Below are 25,746 nucleotides of genomic sequence, written 5' to 3'. Positions count from 1 at the left end.
CTACATTCCTTCGGACAAATGAATCAGCCTTCAGAGTAAGGCATTTAAAATAATTACTGTGGTGTGCCATACCAGATGGAAAAAGTATGTTTTGATAGCAACACTCAAATGTATTATATAAATAACCATAACGTGAAAAGGGGGATTAGAGTCTATAGTTACATGTCTATGGTTGTATGGTTGTGTGTGTGTGTGTGTGTGTGTGTTTGTGTGTGTGTGTGTGTGTGTGGCCACAGACAGAGCATGTGCAACAGAAAGATTAACATGCTCTCCAACATTGCAGACTGCTCCGTGTCCTCAGCTCTTACACAGTGTGCAGGAATGTTTTGAGAAACGTTTTAAGGCACACGTGAAGGGACTCTCAGTTGGAGCAGAGTCTCGAGACGACTGAGTGAGGGGAGCTGGAGGGCGTTGGCTGGATTTCACTTTGGAGACTTTTTTAACACGAGAGTACAGCCTGCTCAGCTGTGGACACAGGACTGGAATTTGTCTGTTAAAGACTTATTTTGACTTTATTTTATGATCATTTTATGACAGACGCGCTGAAGTTGGATAGTGGACCTGGTAATATATGGCCTCAGATAACCCCCCAAAATATGGTTTGACTTCCATATAGACTTGGATAGGACTATTTGTAACTAAATCTAATCTGAACAGTGGAGGAGACAGTGAGGCAAATGGCAGAGGAATATGAGATTTCCTGTGCGTCAGAATTTATTAAAGGTAAGTGACACACACATTTATGGTATCGTATAATGAAAATCACATTAATTGTTTGAACAATATACTGATATATTACTAATAAATTTCATTTAGTACTCAATAATCACACTCTTTTTAGAGTCTAAACTCAGTCAAATCTAAACACAGAGGGATAACATGTCAAGAATAATGGTATTTACGCTGTTTCACAAGTTTACACAACGATGTCATTATCCTCAACATCCATTCAGAAAACAACTCTCAATTTAAATATAACAGTAATAATTGTTTGTACATTCATGCCCAGTACATGATGGGTATACAGATACTGATACAATACTGGTTTTGCTTATATTAAATGAGTTCAGTTTGCCCAAACCTTAACTTAAGGTACTCCACAACTAGCAGGTGATTTGTTGACTTTGTGGGGGACTCAGACTTTGAAATAACTAAGACATGTGTTGTGCAATAATGGTTAGGAATGATACCATAAGCTAGTGGGCCTTTAGGCGTTCAATAAATTTGGTTATCAAAAATAGAAAAATAAAACATTAATATTTAAAATATTAATATTAAATCCTATCTTTAGTTTGACTAAGTTCTCGCGGGGCACCACCCTTCATAGAAGGGAAAAGATAGCCAATTTATTGATTAAGATCAGTCTCATTTAGATCTAGTTCAATTAGAAATCTTAATATTTACTATTAAAGACTATATAATGAACAGTTAAGGTTTATAGAGTTTTTGACAGTGTAGAGGTTGGCAAACTTCACTTATGCAACATTAATGACAGGACAAGGTTAAAAGAAAGCATTTATTATAAACATAATAAGTATAAAACACCAATTACTAAACAATATACTAACTAATAAAGATGTGTGTGTGTGTGTGGGTGTGTGTGTGTGTGTGTGTGTGTGAGGGTCTCGCTGGTGGCTAACAAAGAGAGTCACACCTTCCTGTGATCTTTTAAGATCTCTAAGCTAGCAGGCCCCCCCCCCCTCCTTCTGGTCGGGGGACGTAGCTAAGTAGGTGAAGAGATATGCGGGATCTGTGAGAATGCTAATCAGAAAATGGCAGGGTCTGTGTTGAGCCCGACTTACATTAACCTTGATTTAACTTGTAACACAATATCACCACATATATCAAACTTATAAACACCACACAGAATCAAATAAACAGTCTTGCTTAGCCTAGTAAAATTATTAAGCCCAGATTATGTTACCAGTCCAAGGACAGGGAGAAAGTTGCTGTGCAGTTCGGTTAGCAGTTCAGGCTTTTGAAGTCTCTGGTTCGTGTGGTCTCTGCTTCCGCGGTTCTGTTGAGCTGTGCAGTTCAGTTGCTTATTGAAGCCGTAGTTCTTACCTGCAGGACACCGAGTCGCTGCAAGGAGTTTAGAAGAAGCTTGAGATGCGTGGAGGTTTTCTTGAGAAGATGAGCTGGAAGCTCGACCTTTGACCTCCAGTTGTTGGAAAGAGAATATTTGAGCTGGAGGAATCCGGTTCCTCCACTCGCCGATGCAGGAGGAAAGGCCAGCGGCCTGCTGTCCTCAGTGGTGGTCGGTGGAGAAGAGCGCTGCTGGAGCAGCCTTCGGCCCTCCGAGGGGTTGGAGAAAGAGAGTGACTCTGGGGGAGCCTTGATCTTTTATAGACCCGGTTGCCCCTTGGTCATGGGACCAGACTGACCAATTGGAGTTGACCCTGGTAGATATTCGCACCTATGTGCGAAGATGCTGAAACAAAGGGGACATGTTGCCTCCTGGGAGACGGAGTTATTTGACCTTCTCAGTACAAAGAGAACACATTGCACTCTGGGAGATTGAGTATTCTCCAGCCCATGCGGCTTGTGGCTTTCTCAAGACAAAGGCCATGTGCTCTCAGGTTTTGACTTCCAATACAGGCCTGAAAGAGAGGCCTGCCTTTTTGCACAAAAACCATGTCCCAACATCCCCCTTGCGGCGTCAGGATCGCACCTGACGTGTGTTCCTGAGGGCGTACTTGAACATGTTTAGTGCAAAGCTGGAAAAGTCAATTGTCAGTTCATTTGGACTGTAACATCTGGGCATTTGTATACACTATCTAGTTAGCTAAGCAAGATTCAAATTAGACAAATCATTCAGAGTTACAGTAACAGTACAAAATGAATAACCTGTGCTCTTCACTAGGTTTAAGGAGAAAACAGAAAATGTGACATTTGTAAATTGTAAGATAAGATGTAGAGAGAGACGCGTACAATGATAAGGTCATTTTTGAAATGTCCAAGAGTTTTGTTCACTCATTGGGTCTTACTCAATGTAGTACTCAGTCGTATCTGTTAGATTTAACAATTTTCCTGCGGAAGGATGTCATAATTTTCAAAATCTCAAAATTCAAATGACTGTATCATTGTTTCTGTAATAATATGCTAATGTAATAACCTGTGTGGTATGGACTACATTTATTGAGGAATGAAAGTAGTCGATCCAAACATATTTACAAAGTTGGCAGTGGTATGTAAGTTTTAATCAGAATTAAGGTTTTGAGTTTGCTGCTGTTGCTAACAAAACAGTTTTCCTATTTTAACTGCATTAAACTTACTACTGACTGTCAGTACAGTGTTTAACTGTGTTGGTTATGAGCGTGAGGGTCGAGCTCTGGATCGCCTGTGTCGTGGCTCGGGGCTGTAACGCTCTGCGGGGCCAGACTCTAAGTTGACTTCAGAGGCGCTGTCACTGTGTGCTCGGTCATAACCATATTTTGAGCTGTACTCAGAGATGCTGTCGTCATCTTCTGAGTGGTTGTAATATGTCTGGGCCAGAATGTCAGAGTACGGCTTCCTGCAGCTTCTACTGTGGGAATGCCGATCTCTGGGAAGGTGGTGAACAGAGCGCCTGCACTCTGTGTCCCCACGCTGCTTGCTGTCACCCCCCCTTCTTTTGTTGTGAGGGGGGCGCTTTGAGGCTGCAGACAAATTTGACACCTTGATGTTTGTTCTGACAGGCTCGGTTGCACCAACTGCTGCCTTGACAGAGACAACAGTTTCCCAAGCCACCTGTGACATCTTCCTGATCTGCTGCATTGAAGGTTTTCCTTCCTGTGTCATCAGTACAACGTGTGTGCGTATACATGGATGTAAGTTACGTAAGAAAATAGTCTTGAAGGTGGGATCTTCTTCTAGTCCTGGTGTGTTCTTTCCCTGAAAATAAACATGCCTCAAGCGTTTGAAATAATCCTTGGGATTTTCACGACGTGAGTGTTTAATTTGGGAGGCTGTAACAATGGCTGTTATCACATCAGGAGTAGAAGAGAATTCTTCGACTAGTGCTCGACAGAGCTCTGTGTAGTTACATGCGACGCTGGAAGGAAGTGACTGAATAAACTTGTGAACAGCTGTAGAGCTGGTTTTTAACACAAGTCTAACCTTCTCTCTTTCTGTTGCATTTGGCACATCGCTTAAGCTGAGATCTAGTTCCCTAAAGTAATTATCAATGTTGTTATCACAGTTGTCTGGATCAAATTGTTCAATATCTTTAGCTAGAAACTCAAGCAACTCGAAGCGCGGACACTGTGGGGTCCGGCTGCGTGCATCACCTGCTACAGGTCTCTCTGGTTGAGGGGGAGCTGCTGAAACATTTTGGAATGTTGAAGTCCCCCCTTTCAAGAGTTGTGCACGAAAAAATGTGTCATGCATCAGTGGATGAGAAGTGTATGAGGCACAATGTGTTCTTGAGGATAAACTACATGTGTCAGAGTCAGTGAGATGGGAAGTTAGGAAGCTGTTACCTCTTCCTGTCAGTGGAGGATCAGAAGGTGACTTAATTCCCAAAGACTTCGGGTCAGATGGGATTCTGTCCCATCTTGGGAGTGAAGAGGGAGTTAACCGTACACTATCGGAGGAGTTTGAATCGGAATAACCAGAATCACTTTGGTTCAAAAACTGATGTGAGGCCGCGCCTTCTATTCTAAGTTTTAACAATTCCTCCTTGTGTGAAATTAGATCTGACTCTGCTGAGTGCAGGTCTTCCAAATAGTGCAGAGTTTTCTTACTAGCAGTCTGGACCTCCTGGAGGAGAAAAGCATTTTGTGCTCTCAGGGAATTTACCTCCTGTTCCATGGCTGCTTTGCTCTGACAGGCAAGGTTGATTTGCCTGTGGAAATTTAGGATCATACATCTCAACAATGGGCCCTTTGATGCTGTTTGTGCATCACACCTGTCATTAAGAAGTGAATCTATTTCTTTAATGCACTCATTGAAGTTCAACTTGCTGATGAATTCAGGATAGCCAGGGGTCAGGCTCTGTGCTAGGGAAAAAACAAATTGTTCAACACAGGGGTTCTCCATTGTTGAAACTGAAATTTAAGGATTAGATTTAAGTTTATAAATCAAAAGCGTGTGGTTGGCTTTTGTGTCGCGATGGCAGACACCTTGTAGTGTGGATTCTATCTTACACAAGCCTAACCGAAACTATGGTGTGTTAAATAGTTCACCAAACTTTTAATAGCACTAACTGATATGCAAGGCAGTAAGAGTTAGGGATTCTATAAATTCACAGGGCTGGAAGCACGCTGTGGCTCTTTCTCAGGTTCTCTTTATCCAACTTTGGCTGATATGCTAGGCAGTAGCAGCTAGGTACAAGCTCTGTTACATATGGCCGGTGGCACGATATGTCTTAATTCAAAAGCATTTAATAGTTACAGGAAATTTCGCAGCTTGACCAGTTAACATTGAATATGTGATATTCAAATGTTAAAAGAAATTCTCAAAATTTCAACAACGAACATTCAACTAGAATTATTAGCAACAGGCAATCTTTTAGTGTAACAGTATGGGGACTTAAAATGGTAGTTATTAATAATTAATTATTAATAAACATTTAATTTATGAGTAAATTAAATTTAGACCACAATGCACTTGTTTGTAAATACGGTTGAATGTCTACTCCGGTGGCAGACTAGTGGAATTGAATTCAAACCTTTAGCTTGACTGCAAATTCCAAATTCAGTTCTTTCTGGTGTTGGCCAAAACTGAAAAACACATTAATATTGCATAGTCATGAAGTTTTGCCAACTGTACTCTGCCTCACACGGGGCACCATAAATGTTGTGCAATAATGGTTAGGAATGATACCATAAGCTAGTGGGCCTTTAGGCGTTCAATAAATTTGGTTATCAAAAATAGAAAAATAAAACATTAATATTTAAAATATTAATATTAAATCCTATCTTTAGTTTGACTAAGTTCTCGCGGGGCACCACCCTTCATAGAAGGGAAAAGATAGCCAATTTATTGATTAAGATCAGTCTCATTTAGATCTAGTTCAATTAGAAATCTTAATATTTACTATTAAAGACTATATAATGAACAGTTAAGGTTTATAGAGTTTTTGACAGTGTAGAGGTTGGCAAACTTCACTTATGCAACATTAATGACAGGACAAGGTTAAAAGAAAGCATTTATTATAAACATAATAAGTATAAAACACCAATTACTAAACAATATACTAACTAATAAAGATGTGTGTGTGTGTGTGGGTGTGTGTGTGTGTGTGTGTGTGTGAGGGTCTCGCTGGTGGCTAACAAAGAGAGTCACACCTTCCTGTGATCTTTTAAGATCTCTAAGCTAGCAGGCCCCCCCCCCCTCCTTCTGGTCGGGGGACGTAGCTAAGTAGGTGAAGAGATATGCGGGATCTGTGAGAATGCTAATCAGAAAATGGCAGGGTCTGTGTTGAGCCCGACTTACATTAACCTTGATTTAACTTGTAACACAATATCACCACATATATCAAACTTATAAACACCACACAGAATCAAATAAACAGTCTTGCTTAGCCTAGTAAAATTATTAAGCCCAGATTATGTTACCAGTCCAAGGACAGGGAGAAAGTTGCTGTGCAGTTCGGTTAGCAGTTCAGGCTTTTGAAGTCTCTGGTTCGTGTGGTCTCTGCTTCCGCGGTTCTGTTGAGCTGTGCAGTTCAGTTGCTTATTGAAGCCGTAGTTCTTACCTGCAGGACACCGAGTCGCTGCAAGGAGTTTAGAAGAAGCTTGAGATGCGTGGAGGTTTTCTTGAGAAGATGAGCTGGAAGCTCGACCTTTGACCTCCAGTTGTTGGAAAGAGAATATTTGAGCTGGAGGAATCCGGTTCCTCCACTCGCCGATGCAGGAGGAAAGGCCAGCGGCCTGCTGTCCTCAGTGGTGGTCGGTGGAGAAGAGCGCTGCTGGAGCAGCCTTCGGCCCTCCGAGGGGTTGGAGAAAGAGAGTGACTCTGGGGGAGCCTTGATCTTTTATAGACCCGGTTGCCCCTTGGTCATGGGACCAGACTGACCAATTGGAGTTGACCCTGGTAGATATTCGCACCTATGTGCGAAGATGCTGAAACAAAGGGGACATGTTGCCTCCTGGGAGACGGAGTTATTTGACCTTCTCAGTACAAAGAGAACACATTGCACTCTGGGAGATTGAGTATTCTCCAGCCCATGCGGCTTGTGGCTTTCTCAAGACAAAGGCCATGTGCTCTCAGGTTTTGACTTCCAATACAGGCCTGAAAGAGAGGCCTGCCTTTTTGCACAAAAACCATGTCCCAACACATGTAATAACTGAATATAATTCCGTAATTTTAGTTTTCTATTTTAAAAGGTTGAGATTTAGGTGGCATTATCAACAGAAATGGGAAGTAAAGGAGTCCACCATGTTCCTATTTTAGCCCAAATTAAACACTGGCTCTCACATCTTTGTGTTGCCTAAAGTCTACTATGGCTGATCCACTGCATGGTTTGAAGGGAAGGGCGAGGCCAGTATTTCTGTTTTAAATGATCAAATGTCATTTTTGTGTTTGTCAGTTGATCAAATCTTCTATTGTAAAGTTAATATATGAACTGTGAATCATATGCTTACGGATAATATGTGTAAAAAGAAAAAACAAGTTCACAGTTATTGCAGGATTACTCCGAGAGTTTTAGTGTTGATAGAAACTATAAGAGGTGAGAATTGTACAGTCTTATTGCTGTGGGCAGAAAAGACTTCCTCTATCTGTCATTTGTGGCAGCGGAGCTGAACTAGTCATCAGTTATGTCACTCTACACTATCTGTTAACTCAGTAGTATGATTTGTTTTGGGAAAAAATGGAGCCTGACGCAGCTGAACTCACAAAACCTGTGAACAATGCAATTTCCCCTTTCTGTCTGTCTGTCTGTCTGTCTGTCTGTCTGTCTGTCTGTCTGTCTGTCTGTCTGTCTGTCTGTCTGTCTGTCTGTCTGTCTGTCTGTCTGTCTGTCTGTCTGTCTGTCTGTCTGTCTGTCTGTCTGTCTGTCTGTCTGTCTGTCTGTCTGTCTGTCTGCCTGCCTGCCTTCCTGCCTGCCTGCCTGCCTTCCTGCATGCTGCCTGTCTGTGCCACAGATCGACTGTATTTTTCTACTCTTCACGTCAAACCAAAGAACACAGCCAACACACTCTACTTCAGCACAGATGACGAGTTCATATATGAGAGGTAAGGGTCTGTGATAAGCAGCTGAATCACATTAATGCTTGTCAATCAGCTCAGAGGTTGTGCTTATGCAGCATTATTACATCCTTCATAGAAACCTGACTGAGAATCATCAGGTTATTTCAGCCAACCACTCTTAATAATGCTAAAAACAACCCTACACCTTGTTTTCGAGGGTTATCTTGCCTCTTGAAACGGAGTCACAAGGGGAATTGGTTGAAAACTTCACCTACGAATTGGGACAGCCCTTCTAGATTAAGATTAAGATACATTTATTTGTCCCAAACACATGCACAGACATGCACAAGCACACTCATGCAATTGTAGGGAAATTTAACCTCTGCTTTTAACCAGGGGCGTTTCTAGGATTGAAAGAAAGGGGGGGCTTAGCCCCTAAGGATGTTGAATGTTTGCGCCAATTTTTTTTGAGCTCATATGGGGCTGCGGATATCCATTGTTTCAGACAGTTCATAGATTGGTTCAATCAGAAAGACTGTGATTTTTCTCTGTATCTTTGCTTGCATTCATTCAGTATAAGATAACAGAAGAGACAGAATTTCAGGGTCATTGTGAAATTTTACAACACAAATATGAACTTTTCTCAAATAGAGAGAAATAATTTTCCTGCTTGTTAAGGAAAGACGGATATACTAGTTTTGACTAGCATTAACTGATTATAAACATCAACATTCTATAGGCACTGATATTATTGTTTTAGAATACTAGAGATAGATATTAATGCAAAGAATAGAGAGCTGTCGATAGTTATTTCTTACATTTCAAATTTGCTCGTTCACACTCTTGCTCACTGGAGAAATTTTCTAACAAAATAGCTAGCTAGCTAGCTTAGTGTTAACATAGCTCATTACAATATTCCCTTTCATTTGCCTCAAGTAAACCTAAATTCAAGCAGGTAACAAACGTTAGAAACTACAGATAGCCACATTCTGTAACCACCTGTACTTACAATTTCACTCCGTGCATCATTTACTATGAGCTAAACTCCTTGGCTGTAATCCTGCTGTCTTGATGAGAGACGTTACTTGACAGAGTGAGAAAGCCAGCGCAGCAGCGATACAGACTCCCCAAGGTCCTAGTGCCCGGCCTTTTATTGTTAAGTATGATGAGAGGCTATTGGATTGTAATTTGAAGGGGGAGAAAACATACAAACCAGAAACCCACTCACATATGTAGCATGTTAGAGTTATAAATAACTTGTCCATGTGTAAAACAATAGTTTATTTTTGAAAAAAAATTATTATTATTATTTTTTTTAATCCCAATAATTATTTGGGGGGGCTGAACAACATTTTAGGGGGGCTTCAGCCCCCCTAAAACAGGCCTAACGACGCCCCTGCTTTTAACCCATCTGGTGCAGGACACACAGAGCAGTGAGCAGCCATGTACGGTGCCCGGGGAGCAGATGTTGGGGGAGTAAAGGCCGGCGCATGCTTCTGCGTTTTCACGGGCCCGGAGACGCAGGAGCCCTTCCGGGCCCCTCACGCCCCTTCGTACGTCCTTACGTGCGTCGGCCAATTTTTCTAACTAGACGGCAAAGCTTCGACAAAAAACATTACTCCGCCTAGTGTTCTGGCGTGGAATTGCATGGCAACCCGCGCAACGGTTGGAAAACCATGAATGACAACGAGTCCTGCGTTACAGCTGCGTGCCTGCGGGCCCCTGACAACGCAGAAGCATGCTCCAGCCTTAAGGCGCCTTGCTCAGGGGAACTAGACAGGGTAGGGAGAATCCTCTTGGAGTTTTGGACAGATCAATCCAGGTTCGTCTTTTTGTTGATTCTCCGTGGAGTTGAACCAGAGACGAACCAGAGACCTTTTCTGCCCATAGTCCAAGTTTCTGCCACTAGTCCACCGCCTCATTCAAGAAGCTGTTACATCATTACAACCCTGCTACTTTACGCGGGTTCAATCAAGTGCATTGTGTGTCTTCAAAGTGGGTGGATGCGACCTGAAATTATGTGTTCCTTTTTTAAGGTTGTTGTGAAAAAAATGCCCATATTGAAATTATACTAAGATATTATAATCATTATCATAATTTTTAAATCCTTATTAATGGTGAACATACTACATTTGTGGGTCTCTCTCCCAGCTTGCTGGTGATTCACAAGGCATTCTGGGTACCCCTTGGTTTAAAGTGAGGATCTGAAAAATGTTTGTTTCAAGGGCTGTACAGCCCTTACCCTTTGCCCTACCTCTCCATCCCAACATGTATTGCGACAGCCTACCCCTATACGTGAACGTGTAAAATGAAGGGGAAGGGCTAAGGGCCATACTATGTCCATTTAACCACAAGTTGATATGGTTCCTTGGGGTCTTATTGAAATGTCTGTAACATATTTTAGTCAAAATACCACAAGGATCATTTAAAACAGCACCATTTTTACCCTGTCTAAAAAAAGGCAGGCCCTCCTCAGACTGATCTGTTTTGACTGCCCGATCCTTTAAAAGCTAATGAGCCAGCTCCCCCCTCTTCCCCTCACCCCTCCTCCCTCCTCCACGAGATGCGAGCGCCACGATTTTTGGCTATCCATTAACTTTGTAGAAATATGGCTACTGGAGACGAACATAAAATCTTGCAACCATATGGTTTTGAACCAGAGTCAGGCGGGCCGAAATCTGCCTGCGACAGCCCCAGCCGCAGAGACACGGGGGTCTCTTAGTGAAGGAAAAGCGACCATCAGACAGGCGTAGCCCCCGGAGGAACCCAGAGACTACCGGGGCGCACACCAACAGACTTTTGCCAATTCTTACTGGGACATTACTTGATTTCTTCATTTGCTTCATGCTGCTAGCTAACTATTTAAAGTCAAAGTCAAAGTCAAATTTATATACTGAGGCAATGAAATGCCAGAACGGTTACAGAAAGATTACAGCATAACATGAGGGGAGAGAGGAGAGAAAAAAACACAACCCCCAGACTATGCTCCTAAAGGAGTACAGTGTGGGAACAGGAAAAAAACACCTCAGCACATACAGCAAAGCACATACATTTTAAACATTACTTGCAACGGGGAGGGGGGAGGGGATGGAGGTAAGCCAGTGACTGGGTTTTCTGAACCCAGCCAGTTGGGGGATGGAGGTAAGCCAGCCTGACAAGCAGCCATCCGGTCCTGCAGCCACAGGCGCTGGTCACAGACCCGCCTATCACACTGGGGGTACGGAGCAGACAAGGTGTGGGATGGGGGGTGTAGGGGATGTATATCTGTGTGTGTGTAGTATGTATGTGTAGGCCTGGGTTGTCGCCTTCCCCTAGGCCACATCAGACAGATTCTCATTCGCAAGATTGTCGTTGCCATGGAGACAGCCTTGATAAGGTCCTAGACAGGGACAACAATCCACAGGTGTCTGTGGGAAGGGGGAAGGGAATGTAAGAGAGTCTCAATGCAGCGCTCTTCAGGGTAGTTGTTGTTCCAGCAACGGCCTTGGCCAGGCTCGTGCTGGCTGGGGGGGCCGAATGCAGATAAGATTGGGAGTGTTTGGACTCCAAGTAGCCGCATTCCAATTTGCACGTCTACTCTTTCTCCACTTTCTCCAATTTTTCCAACAGGTCTCCGAATCGATCCAACTTCCTTTGCAGAGCCGTGAGCTTCTCCATGTTGTTATCCATCTGGCGGTTAAAAGCTGCAGTCTGAGTGCCAACAGCTCTGCCCAGCGCATCAATCATCATGGGCATCTTGAGGGGGCTTTTGACAGCTGTCACCGTTTCATTTATTTTTCAATAAACCAGGGCAGCGCCTAATCCAATCAGCAGAAATCCTGTAATCATGGTTCCGAATAGGTCGATGTCTTCAATGTCCTCCACGGAAAGGGCAGCTAGGCACACGACACGCCACTTCTCCCACGCGTCCCTCGAGTAACCAGCTGCGAACGTCCCGGCAGGTAACGAGTGAAGGGAGCGGAGGAGCGGAGTAGTGTGAGTGAATTTAGGACGGGACGGGACGGAACCTTGAGGGACCCCAGTAGTGAAGGGCAAGGTTCAGACACAGATCCTCTCCAAGTTACCTGGCGAGGTAGGATGAGAGCAGGGAGCAAGCAGGGTCTGAGACACCCAGATCGTGAAGGGAGGAAACAAGTAACTGGTCGTTCACTGTGTCAAATGCAGAAGAAAGGTATCGACGAATAAGGACAAAGGAGAGAGATGCTGCTCCAGCACTGTGAAGTTGCTCAGAGACAGCAAGTAGAGCAGTCTCCATTGAGTGACCTGCCTTGAACCCAGACTGGTGAGGATCAGGAAGTTTGTTATGGTGAAGATAGGAGTGGAGTTGATTAAAGATAACTCACTCGAGAGCTTTGGAAAAGAAAGGGAAGAAGAGAGACAGGTCTTTAGTTAAGTACTTCAAACGGGTTGAGGGTGGCTTTCTTCAGGAGAGGGTTCACTCTTGCGGCAGTGTGCAGTAACAGCTGTTCGTGCCATGACCACATCTCCTGGCAGAGGACCCCAAACAAACGGGAGTTAAGTGGACGAGCTTTAATCCTGGCAGCAAGTGCCCCAGCAATGTCTGTGGATTCGTCCAGCTGCAGTGCATAGTAAGGACTGATTTGAATGTAGTGTATTAGTTGCTCTTTGATATCACTAGACATTTCTGATATTTGGCGTGACACAGTGACATTTGACATAGGTATTGCGCTGAGTTTAGCAGCTGCACTCTCTCCTATCATTATTCTAAACATGTCTTGCGCGGCCGGCAAAATCAGTGTTTCAGCAATTGTATGGGTTTTGCCAAGCTTAGCAATTCTATGAGCAACTACATACAATGCCTCCAGACACTGCTTGGAGACAGTGCTATGCTTGGAGATGGTGGTTTGTTGTTGCAGGAGGCCATCACGTTTATGTTTAAAGAAGTCCACAGGCTTCTCTTTCATGTTCGGGTGTTTGGTGTCGAGGTGCCTTTTTAATTTGCACGGCTTCATGCTGTCATTTGCCAGCACCTCGGCACACAAAACACACTGAGGACGTTGCTCAGTTGTGCCAGTGACGGTGAAACCAAACTGCAAATAGCCCCCGTCATATTTGCGAAGTTTTGGCTTCTTCGCAACTGGCGCATCGGTTGCCTGACTTTTACGAATCAGAAACTTGTTCATGGTTGTGTTTGTTTGCTGATACAGTGTATGTGATGTTAATAAAGTTGTAATTGCAACGTCATGGTCTTGTGAGTGTGTTTGTATGTGTGGCTGTGAGCGACTTGCACACGAATAATGAATAAGGCTGTTCTAGGCAATGGTTCCTAACAAAACGAACAGTACACAACGTAGACAGAGACATCACAGAATGGAAAGGAAGGAGTGAGTCTTTAAAAAGACTGTTTATAAAGCAAGGAATATCTGAATAATAGAGGAAACAAGAGCAATCGCACAAGCTCTGAAGGGTGTCGTCTCAGTAAGGGTGAGCGCTGACCATGCCTGCAGTTACTTTTATACTCGGAAGCGTACGTGCAACTTCCATTCAAATTATAACACTCCTTTTGATTGGTGGATCAGGAACGAAACAGTATTTGATTTGTTTGTGTCTGTCCAGCCCCTTGCATTTCGCCACTGAGGGAGCTTTCACTAACCAGGACAGGCCAGTTGACAGGGAAGTGTTGATAAGATGGGTGAGGAAAGGAAGAAGGTCAGGAACAATAGACACGAGAATGTGAGATGGGATGGGGTCAAGGGCCCCCTTGAGTGGCTGGCCGGGCGGAGGTTACCAAGGTAAGAACTTGATGGGGAGACAGGGGGGTGAAAGAGGAGAGCGAAGGGGATGAATTTGAAGATAAAGTAGATGCAAATGTAATTACAGAAGGTGGATTTGAGAATGGGAAGCGTATGTCATCTATCTTTTTTGTAAGGTAGATGACAAAGTGGCTTGGTAGAAGGGTGGAAGGAGGATGGGGACCTGGAGGATCAAGGAGATTGGAAAAGTTGGAGAACAGCTTTTTGGGATATGAAAATGAGGATTGAATTTTAGTTTGGTAAAAAGAGCATTTGGCTGCAGAAATAGATGCAGAGAAAGAGGACAGAAGAGATTGATAAGGGACCAGGACAGCAGGGTGTTTAGATTTTTTCCATTTCCTTTCTGATGCTTGCATAGAGGCTTGGTCAACGCGCACCAAGTCAGACAACCACGGAGCTGGGGAGGAATCAAGAGCGGAGGACAGAGTAGAAAGGAGAGTGTCTGTGGCAGAGTTAGGATGAATGAATGAGAAAGAGTCAGATGACGGGAGGGCTGATAAAACAGAGGAGACCAGAGAGAGGGCAGAGAGGGAGCACATGTTGAGACGGACAGGTACAGAGACTGTTGAAGTGGTAGGGTTGTCATTGTGAGAGTGGGAGTGAGTAAGAGATAAATAAGTGGTCAGAGACATGAAGTATGGTTACAGTGAGGTTAGATGTAAAGCAGTTACTGGGGAAAATAAAGTCAAGGTTGTCACCAGCTTTGTGAGTAGAGGGTCATTTTCCGGGATGTTCAATAGGAGGACGTCTAATTCTTCCAAGAAATCTCCAAAAGGACCTTTTAGGCGGTAGAGAACAACAATTGTTAATTGTACCGGATGAGTAACTGTCACAGCATGAAATTCGAAAGACAATGGGGTAAAATGTGGCAGCGGGTAGAGAGAAAAACTCCATTTGGGGGTGATGAGTAAACCTGTACCACCACCCCTACCAGTGGGTATGGGTGTGTGGGTGAAAGAGAAGGCAGAGGAGAGAGCACCTAGAGTGGATGTAGTAGCAGGTGTGATCCAAATCTCAGTGAGAGCAAGGAAGTCAAGCGATTTATGGGTAGCAAGGCCAGAGATAAAGTCTGTCTTGCAGGTAGCTGACTGGCAGTTCCAGAGCCCCCCTTTGACAAGGTGTTGGATATGTGTGAAACGGGTTGGATAGATAAGAGAGGAAAGATTACGGTAATGTTGTCAATAAGTGCGAGGCCTATAGTTCTACGACAGGGATGGAAAGTTGGAAAAATATTCAAATAAAAGGAAACGGATTAACGTTATACTGTTACATAGAGTCTTCATCTGATGAGTATTCAATCAACAATGGTTGGCTACAGCTGTGCTGACCACATCCCCTGCTAATGAGTCAAATCAAGCACCAGGGGGTAATAGCCTAGCAATAGAAACTCAGCAGAGCTCAACAGCAAGAGAGATTTCTCATCTTAATCGGTGCAGAAGTGAATTTAACAAAAACTCATAATTTACCAACAACTGACTAAGGACAATGTCTATTTACCTCAAAGGTAGAAAGTCAAATACAACTTAGCTCTTGACAGAATTTTAATAAAATTCAAGGACTTTAACTCTAACTGGTTCTCTTTAACTTTCAAACACTTGAGTGAAACAGAATCCAACTCATACAATTCAAGCTAAGACACAACAGTACAAACTAGCAATCTAGTTAACCTAAGACAGCAGATAGTTTTTTAGCAGAGAGGGTTATTTAAGAATATACTTAGCCTAAATCCAAGTAGTCCAGTAGTATGAAACTCTAGAAGTCCAATGCACACTGTATATTATATATATATATTATATTATATAATGTTGCTTGCTTAGTGACCATACACTTCCTTTCACAACGCATTGTGGGATACTATGAGTCCAATATATAACAATTCTCACTAAACATTTAAACAGCAATAAAGAATGATGAAATCACTAGAATAAAATGGCTCTTAATTGTTATCGTTTTAAACAATGAAAATCTGTTTAAGTGGAGCAGTCTTATTAATGTCCTTCACATGATAATTATTGACCACTGTTGATGAGACTCTGCTATCATAGAGTTATTCAAATAAAACATTTCTTAAAAGCCTTGAATATTAATTTCGTCAGGGACAGAGGACAGAATAAGAGAAACATGCAGACATGGCATTTGAGGCAGAGGAACGTGGCTGGAAAGATAGTTTTTCCCTATGGAGGATGTCTGCAGAGGTTTCCTTGCAACATCCAGCATCAGGTTGCTAAAAAATCTGGGGATCCACGGACAAGCCCTTTGCCAGACCATAAAAGAAACATCACACACTGCAGAATGCTGCAGCCAATGGCTCTGTATCAGGAGGAAAGATCCCAACTAGGCCCCAATATGCTAGGGACAAGGACCCAGGTCGGATCAACCTGTGGTGGGCCTGCCTTAAAGGAGGGTCTTTTGTGGTTAAAAGGCCACAACACTTGATGACACTCAGGTTCATAACTGAGGTTATGTCCCTAACATTCACTGCTGGCGGCTAACACCTGGTAACTTAAATTGTCGAAAAGACCTTCACACATACCAGGGATATTCACCATTTTGCCATATGTTCTTAAATGATTCATCACCCCAGCTCTAATTTATATAATAATAAATTATAATAACATTATCATTCATTATCAACAATTATATTTTAAGGGAGTTGAGAAATGAGTGGAGAAATATATAAGATGCAGATTCTTTAACACAGTGCACCATGGGGCTCATTGGATGAAGATGGTGTTAATATACACCATCTCTGCCTAACTGTCTCTGAAGAATGAGGGGCACCCTATTCTGTGTCGAACTCCTGACACTTAGGAGTGTCATGTACAGCAGGCCAAGGATTTGGTCCATTCATGGTTAATCCTACTCTTCCTCTCTTCTGTAGTTCTCAAATATCTTCCTCACACAAGTGAGCCTCAACATCATGACCACTCATATGAATTGAATTGAATAAGACTGATCGTCTTGTGAAACATCTAGTTACGTATTAGGTGGTGAGTGAGTTAAGTGAGCAGCTGTTTCTCATAGTCAAAATGGTGGAATTGGGAGAAATAGGCAGTTGTAAAGACCAAGGTCAAAGGGCCCTTGAGTGACAACTGGTCGGAGCATCTTGTGACCATTCGACAATGTTAACCGATGTGTTTATTTCGCCTGTCACTGGTACACTCTCACCTGTTTTACCCAAAACCTGGGACAACTGGTTAGACTGAAGGGTTGTAAATGATACCACAGGGAACTTTCAGAGGAAGTTTCCTGGCCTCAGTGGGTCAGACCAACAGCATATAGGCAGGTGATCCTAATGTTTAGGCCCATTAGTATACTCTCCCCCTTTTCTATTTTTTCCCCATCCTTAATTATATGACACAGCTACTGCATCTGTAGATCATTCAGAGTAATACTTTTCTTGTTGTTCAAACATTAACTTTGCTTGTGTGGGAAGTAAGCCACTCTCTCTGAATGAATCAGTACATTACAGTACCTTGTACCCTAAATTGGATGAACTAATTTAAATAAACGCAGGCTAATAAGGAAAGGAAGATTTGTTCATTTAAGTATGAGCCTATGACTGAAGCCCATTGAGCTCCAGGCATGTACAGCCAGTGAATGATCACATTGAAAGATGTAGGTCAAGATGAGATCAGTGGCTGTGGCCCCATGATGGAAAGGGATTAGGACAAACACCGAATGACGCAGTCAGACTGGACACCTAATCATGCCATTTTTACCTGCAGGGTCTGTAGCACATAGTGTTTGACCTGGTACTCAAACCATTAGCATCAAATTGATATGACATTAAACGGAAAAGTGATTTATTTTTGAGAAAACATGTAAGCCTAGTGCTTTGATTTTAATAGCTTAAAATCCATGGCTGTCTATTTTCATATTGCTGTGCATTTAAAGCTGCTGTAGGCTTTAGACATATCAGCTGAGTGTGCCAGTAGGATCAAATAGAGAGATCAGCTTTTATCAGGAACACACTTAACCACTGATAAATTATGGAATAAATCTACATGGAAGCACAAGGTTTACATGAAAGCAGGAGGCAGTTTATTCCTTCTGTTTATAAAGTATGTGTATACTCAATTTTAATGAACTTTTCTGGAAGCTGGTGGAAGGCAAACTAAGGCAGCAGCTGATGTCTAATGCAAAAGATTTTAATGTAGACTTTATGCATCAAGGAGGCCAGAAGGTAAAACAATATACAAACGTTAACAGAGTAACATGAGCAATTGTCACCCGCAAGTTTGAAGATGTCTCTCACAGCTTCCCCTTATATCTTCCTCTACTTGCGTCACCCATTCTAACAGCACATCCATGGATGGCTACAATAGCTGTCACTCTATAACTTACATGCATCCTGTTGGATAGTTAAGCCTAAAGTATGCATAACTTAATAACATTGTGTCCTTCCATCTTGCCACTGTAGAAATCTGCAAAAGAGTTACAGTTCGGGTTGATTAATTAATTAATTATTTATTAACACGTCAAATTCAGACTGTCTTTACTGACTTTAGCAGCAGCAGGTTATGAGAAAACACCAGGGCGTATGCTCTACTGTCCTGTGACAATCGCCAGTAAACTAGATGTTTATTTGTGATTGTAGAAGCACATATGGTAGAAATATTCAGATCCTTTAGTCTGCCTTGTTTCAGTCTTGTTTCACATATAGGAGAAGCTTGCTTTTATTACTTACTGCTTAATACTTACTACTTAATTTCACTTCCAGATACAAGAGTTCACAAGCGCCAAACCTAAGTTTTCATCTTCAAATCAAATCAAATCAAAGTTTATTGTCACATGCATCAATGACAGTGTCATTGGAGCAGTGAAATTCTTGGGACATGGCAGGCAGCATCTATGCAGGCAGCATCTACACAGTAGACGGGCTTTACAAAAATTTTAAAAATTGACATACCATACAACATATAACATATAACGTATAACATATTAAAATGAAGCAGCAGTTTACAGGGTGAAAGAGTGGGATATATTTAATTAAATAATATGAATATATGTGAGGTAAGTACCTATTAAGTGTGACCTGTGATCTTGTGACATGGCAGGCCACATCTACTTCTAAAGCAGCAGTTTACCGGATGAAGGAGTGGGGAATATTAAATAAAAAAAAAAATATGAATATATATGTAGTAAGTACGTAGTAAGTGGGACCTGTGATCTTGTGACCTGGCAGGTAAGGGCTTTGCAAATAAAAATAAAATAACATATATAACATATAACCTCTAACATATAACATATAACATAGCAAATCAGTAATCATAATCAAATCATCTTAATGCAATGCAAACATATTACAAGCTCATCTAATGTATTTTTAAAATCTTAATATGAAAATAGTCAACAGGAAAGAGTAGTGCTATAAAATGGACATTTTCTTCAGAAACATGATCATAGTGTGAGACTGAAATATAGAAAATAGAAACTTAGATTATCCTGCCCTAAAGTTAATGTTTGAAGGTATCTGTAAACCATTTGTCTATCGGCCTATACAGCTGAGTGAATAATGTGTGTCTTTATGTTGCAGTTTCTACACTGACTTTGGACCCCTCAACCTGGCCATGCTGTACAGATACTGCTGCAAACTTAACAAGAAGCTTAAGGTAACACAGAACTTTCCTATGCACAGTATTTATTAAGGCAATCTTAGCAGTCTGTAATATGTCGAGGCAGTGACATGTACATAGTGATGTTGTTACTGATTATTGATTTGGCTTTGACTTTGTTCTATCACATCAGTCTTTCACAATGTCCAGGAAGAAGCTGGTTCATTTTACTTGTTATGACCAGAAGAAAAGAGCCAATGCTGCTGTCCTTATTGGTGCCTACGCTGTAAATACATTTCAATTTATCCATCAATAATCACTCTATCCATCTCTCTATGTGTCCATCTACCAATTATTTGTTTTACAGTATAACCTCTTCCCCACAGGTTATCTATTTGAAAATAAGTCCAGAAGAAGCCTACAGAACTCTTATCTCAGGAAACAACACAGAATATCTGCCATTCAGGTACACACACACGCACAAACACACACACACACTATGACTGGACTGTAAAAGGATATTGGTCGTTTGTGGAATACTTACAGCTTGGACACCATATGTAAGACAGGGAGTTATTTTACTTGACCTGAAAAATATGAAATCTGAGATTTTATCTCTTTGCAAACATTTGATGTTAATCATCAGAATTATAGATCACACATAGATAATGGTCTTTGTTTGTTTGTTTATTTGTGTGTGTATATATATGTGCCCAACAGGGATGCAGCAGTAGGAGAGTGCTCCTTCAACCTCTCTGTGCTAGACTGCTTACAAGCAATTCGAAAGGTAAACAACAATGATGTATGACTGACTTAACCACACTAGATCAGTTAGTACATCGAGAAGTATGCAACCCCAACAAACACTGACTCTAACCTAATGAACTATAGCCCACTTTTGTTACAACATATTAAAATGACTTTATCAGAGAAAAAGTACAGCTGACCTGAAAAAGTAATCTCTGTTTGCGCGTAGTTCAGAAGCTAAATACTTTCTTGTTCACTATTATGCGCTTTCTCTAAATCCTTTGCTCATTTAAAAGTTTAAAGAGAAAGAAACACAGGTCATACAGAGAGAAGTAACATCACAGTATCACACTCTATTAACTACCTCCAGTTTCTCTCTCCTCTCCAGGCGTTACAGTATGGTTTCCTTGACTTTGACAGCTTTGATGTTGAGGATTATGAACACTACGAGGTAAGGAGGATGATATCATAAACTGACAGAGCCCATAAAAACATCCAAGTAACTGTGTGCAACAACAGTAATAATAACAATTGACCATATATTGTATTAATATTACATATGATATATTCACAACAAATGTTATTTAGTTATAATTGCAGGTGGTGGCAGAATGAGCTGCAGGTGAGGTGGTGAGTTGTTCCTGGCCATGCCTCCGCAGAGCCCCCTGAATGGCATGAGACACACCTACAGAGGGGAGGGGAAATCATTATGTGTCAATGAAATTGTACACAATGGTAATTTTTGCATCTGTAAAATCATATCAAGAATTTAACTGTGGTATTGGTGTGCAGCATACATGCCATGCACACTACTTTTTAAAATGTCATGTCAAAATTTGACAATGCTAAATCTTACCAAACTGTCTTACATGACTCGAGCACAGTTTTATTGTTAGAAATATGATCAACCTATCATTACAAGTTTTAGTTATACCTGTATTGAATGTTTTAAAATGTTGGCATAATTCTCCCACCCACAATGTCTCCCTCTGTTGTCCCCATGTCTTTAGCGTGTAGAGAACGGGGATATGAACTGGATCATACCAGGGAAGATTTTGGCATTCAGCAGTCCACACCCTCGCAATAAGATAGATAATGGTGAGTTTGAGCCCTTGAAACAACTTCCCTCTAAAGCACAGGTATGTACAATGTCCACCCACGATCAGTCTGATACAAAGTATTTAAATGATCAAACAACTGTAACTGAGTGCCAGTAAATCACAGTCCACCTTGAATGTTGTTCCAGGTTATCCTCTACATGCACCAGAAGCATACTTTGCATACTTTGAGCAAAACTACATCACATCCGTGGTCCGTTTAAACAAGAACTTGTATGACAGCAGGCGGTTTGACGATGCAGGATTTGAACACCATGATCTCTTCTTCCTGGATGGGACCATACCCTCTGATCTCATCATTAGGCACTTTCTGCATGTGTGTGAAAACACTAAAGGGTAGGAGTGGATTTGTGCGTTTATTTTTTTATTTCTCATTTATTTAGATGATTAAAGAAAGTTCTCCTGCATAAAAGATTTAAAGTCTTACAAAATTTGGAAATAGTGTGTTGTAACTTTTGGTGTTAAAGCATTTTTTATTCAACCATAACTTTTAACTTAAACCTTCTCTCTTCAAACACTCCATCAAAACACAGCTGGCCTGGGGCGTACAGGCACTCTCATTGGCTGCCACCTGATGAAGCACTTTCGGTTCACTGCAGCTGAAGCCATTGCTTGGATCAGAATCTGCCGGCCTGGATCCATCATTGGCCCACAACAGAACTTCTTAGAGGAGTGAGTCTCAAGTCAGGTCTCCATTTAAATGTGTCGCCAATTTTAGCCACATCTTCAGAAAATTAGCTGCGGAAAATACAAATTCAGGCACGCATCCATCAATTACTGATATTTGAGTATACATATGTATGGTGTTTTAAGGATTCATGGCCAAAGTAGTAACCACTAAGCGTGAATCTGAGAGACACTGACAAGACAGGGAAGGCCAGGGTATTGAGATATGGACAATATCTCACTGGACCACACGTGTAAATCCATTGAGGAGGGATTGTGACCAAACTCGGCACAAGTCTAAATGTGATGTCAATCCACACACTAAATGGGTGGAAACGATTTTCACGAGCTACTGTTTCCAATCAATGAGATAGCAGGAGCTATTCTTCAAACAAAACACGTAAGTAAGGAGTGAAGACAAGTCCAACTATCTGCTTTTTACCTGGTCTGATAAAAGGATATTGACAGATCTAACGTGAGCTAGACAGAGCGAGCATGTTTCAGTCAGTTCTCCATGTGGATACTGAAGACATTAATACCATGTGTAAATGCAATCAGCGTAAAATTATATCTGGATACAATCTGCATACAAAATGTATTTGAACCCTTGCATTCATGAATTATGACAGCCTCCATCAGGATTTATGACTTATATATTTGTATTCCTCTTAAGGTATTAAAAACAAGATTTAATATGATTTTTTTTTCAACAGAGCTTTTCCAAGGATATTTTATCATGTCCTCTTGAGAAGAAAACATGTTATGATATATAAATAATGAAAACTATAAAATTATATAAACAGAAATTATAATACAGCTTGAATTGTTGCAAACACATATTACTCAAATATATAAGAAATATCATGGTTCCCTTTCCTCAACATTCACTCAAACTGGTTTTCTTTGGTAGACAGATATTTCTGCTTTGTTTTCTGCTTTTTCTCCTCAGCTCTGTTACATCCTCAGCACCCTCATTTTTAGCTCCCAATGCATCCCCTGCTCTCTCTGCATCCTTAGCTCATTTAGCATCGTCAGCTCTTTTTGCATTCTCATCTACTCAACTCCCTCAGCCTCCTGCATCCTCCGCTATCTCTGCATCCTCAGCTCCCTCAGAATCCTCAGCTTCAATGTCACTACTGCTATTTGCCAATCCTTCTTTTTCTTGTAGCCATTCATCATCACTGTCACTAGCATCAACGTCACTTGACCTTTGATGGTATTTGCTCCACAATCATTTTTACTTTCGATCTTTTTGTTGGATTAATAATAACAAAACAAGATGATAACAACAATTTTTTAAATAAACCAATGGATATTCTAAAACGTGGGTCTATATCTCAGATTTATCCGATGTTAAAGCAGCTTTCTAGATCTCTGTTATTTGCTGCAATGTTGGAAGACAAGAGTTTGTCAGGCTGAATGGGCTCTGTATGTGTGTAGGAAACAGCACAGTTTGTGGGTCCAGGGTGACGTCCATCGCTCCAAACTGAAACTGGTTCAGCAGAGGCTGAGCCGGCGGCAGCAGTGTCAGCAGCGTCAGCAGACTCAGGGCCCTGACTCTGAGGAAGGGAAACAGGAAACTATGTCCCGCCTTGTATCAAGCATGGATGACCTGTCAATCAATAACACCCTCTTCAAATGGGAAGTCAGTGGATTTCTATTATTGCACACAGTTAAACTTATAAAGACATTTGATTGATACAGTATATTTATCATTTGATCATGAATTGATTCTACTCTCCCCCCACCCCTCTCTCTGTGTGTGTGTGTAGAATAACTGCAAAGAAAGTAGTCTGACTCAGGGAGACAAACTGAGAGAACTGAAGGGGAAAAGATCAGTTTCTTCCTTCTCAAGGTACACTGCTGTGTGTGTATGTGTCATTGTCTCTCTCTTCTGGTTTCCTCTCAGTCTCTACTGTCTCAACTGTATCAAACAGTAGTATTGTGTTCCTACTATATTGTGGTTAAAAAATTATCGGTTCATGTTATCATATTTTGGGATCATCTCCCAGAATCCATTTCTTCAGGTTGTTATCTTGAATGCTTTGATAGCATCAGATATATTTAATATGAGTATTTTATTTATGTTTTGTGTGTATGCTATTGTGAATAAAAATGTTTTGCTTTCTTTAGTCAGTAAGCATACAGTTAGGTCCATTAATATTTGGACTTTGTCACAATTTTCATCATTTTGGCTCTGTACACCACCACAATGGATTTGAAATGAAGTGCCCTGAGGTGCACCAGTGCTGACTGACCGGGTGCTGGATGTTATTTCACCCAGCCAAACCTGCTGCTTCCTGTCTGTCACGAAGTTTTTGATCCACTGACAGGTGGAGACAGGCACAGTGAGCTGGAGGAGTTTGGTGAGGAGGACTTCTGGGATTATGGTGTTAAACGCCGAGCTGAAGTCCACAAACAGCATCCTTGCATAGGTCCCTGGGGAGTCGAGGTGTTGCAGGTTGAAGTGCAGCCCCATGTTGACAGCATCATCCACTGACCTGTTTGCCCGGTAGGCAAACTGCAGGGGGTCCAGCAGGGGGCCTGTGATGCCCTTCAGATGGGTTAACACCAGAGAGCGGACATTTGCCAGGTGTAACGCCGGGAGCGGAGTTCGGAACCCCCGCTTTCACAGTCTAACAAGCGCTCCAGCGTGCTTCCCTCGCCTGTGTCCCCTCCAAGCTCCACAGAGAGCGGCTGCTCCTCCGACCAAAATCTCCAAAAAAGTGTCTGGGTCTGTAAAGTCCGGTGAAAGGGTTTGAGGAATGGAACGTCGGACGTTCATGAGTTCTTCTCTGGAAAAAGTAATTGTAGAGCGAGTGCTGGAGACGTACAAATAAACAAAAACATGAAAAGCACGAGAGAGCGACACACCGTGGCAGCCATCAGCGGCGCCATCTTGCAATCGGGTCTTTTGGTGTTGCTGAGCTCACTAGTGCGTTCTTTCTTTTTTAGAATGTACCAAACAGATGATCTGGCCACATCTAATGTTTTTGTTATGTTTATCTCTCTGATAGGTTTGTTTCGATTTTTCAGCTGATAGTGACACCTCTTTGGACTTCATATTGAGAGTTGACAGCAACAGATTCCAAACCCAAATGCCACGCTTGAAATGAACTCTAGAACATTTATCTGCTCCTTGTCAATGAAATAACGAGGGAATAACACACACCTGGCCATGGAACAGCTGAGCAGCCAATTGTCCAATTACTTCTGGTCCCTTAAAAAGGGGAGTGCCACATATAAAATGTGCTGTAATTCCTACACCGTTCACCTGATTTGGATGTAAATACCCTCAAATTAAAGCTGAAAGACTGCACTTAAAGCACATCTTGATTGTTTCATTCAAAATCTATTGTGGTGGTGTACAGAGCCAAAATGATGAAAATTGTGTCAATGTCCAAATATTTATGGCCCAAACTGTATGTATTTTTCGTGTGTCATCTTATTTTATTATACTATTAAGCCATTATTCATGATTGTGTTTCTTATTCAGGTTACACCTGTCAAAGGCCTCTCATTGCTCCATCCTCCCACCACCGAAGTCCCCTAAAGTCCCCCTCTCCTTCTCCTCTTCATCCTCCTCGAAGAAGCTTGAGCTAAGCTCCTCCTCCTCTGTCACACATTTTAAGAGGTCAGTGTCTTTTTTTCCAACTTAGTCATCCAGATCAAAAGTGCACAGTGTGACACTTACCTTCTGCCTGCGTCTCTCTCCCCAGCCCCTTCAGTCTCCGTCTGTTCAGCACCAGGCCGGCTGTAATTCACTGA

General features: G+C 41.9%; 1 pseudogene; it reads left to right on the top strand.

Moving 5' to 3' along the window:
- Window positions 1-677: 677 nt before the first annotated feature.
- On the top strand, window positions 678-25,746 carry LOC133018479 (dual specificity protein phosphatase CDC14AB-like; annotated as a pseudogene).

The sequence above is a fragment of the Limanda limanda genome, chromosome 13, assembly GCF_963576545.1.
Source record: "Limanda limanda chromosome 13, fLimLim1.1, whole genome shotgun sequence".
NCBI lineage: Eukaryota > Metazoa > Chordata > Actinopteri > Pleuronectiformes > Pleuronectidae > Limanda > Limanda limanda.
This window is presented reverse-complemented; position numbering and strand designations above follow the sequence as displayed.